Here is an 817-nt window from a genome sequence, read left to right on the forward strand (position 1 = left end):
TATAATTTATATATAGATGTATATGTGTGTATTATATAAAGTATAATAACTACATAATCTACTACAGAATGTATGATATATATGTATATCTGTGTGTTTATTACAGAAAATATCATAAATGTATACTCTACTATAGAATTGATGATATATGTGCATACCTGTGTGTTTATATATTATATTTTGTATAATAATCTACTATATAATTTATGATACATGTTTATATGCGTATTTAATTTATTATATAAAATATAATATATAATCTACCAGATAATGTATGATATATGTATATATGTATACCTGTGCATGTAGTTTACCCTAATCTACCATATAATTTATGGTATATGTGTATATATGTATATCGGTGTTTATTATATAAAATATAATAACTATATAATCGATTATAGTATTTATTATATACATGCATGTATGTATATCTCTGTGTATATATATTTATATATTATATACATATTTTATATACATCGTGGAATATGATATATAGAGATATACTACTTGATGTGTATATAATACATACATATATCATATATAAATGTCTCGGGGAATGCTTTCTTTAGTCTTAAAAGACGGCATTAACGAGGATGTTAATACTCGTGTGTGCGCGCGCGGGTGATGACTCCCTGGCAGCGATGGGAGGCGGACGCTGGAAGCGAAGCTCTTGGCCCCGCTGAGGGCAGGTCGTGGCCGAAGCCGGCCGGGGCGCTCCTCAGAGCCGGGCGAGGAGGGAGCCCGCGACCCCTCCGCCTCGGCGGCTCCGTGCAGCGGCGCAAGTTCAGCTCGGGCAGAAAGCGCGGGGCGCTGT

Source organism: Gavialis gangeticus, unplaced genomic scaffold (genome assembly GCF_001723915.1).
Source record: "Gavialis gangeticus isolate Ggan-Ray unplaced genomic scaffold, GavGan_comp1, whole genome shotgun sequence".
Classification (NCBI taxonomy): domain Eukaryota; kingdom Metazoa; phylum Chordata; order Crocodylia; family Gavialidae; genus Gavialis; species Gavialis gangeticus.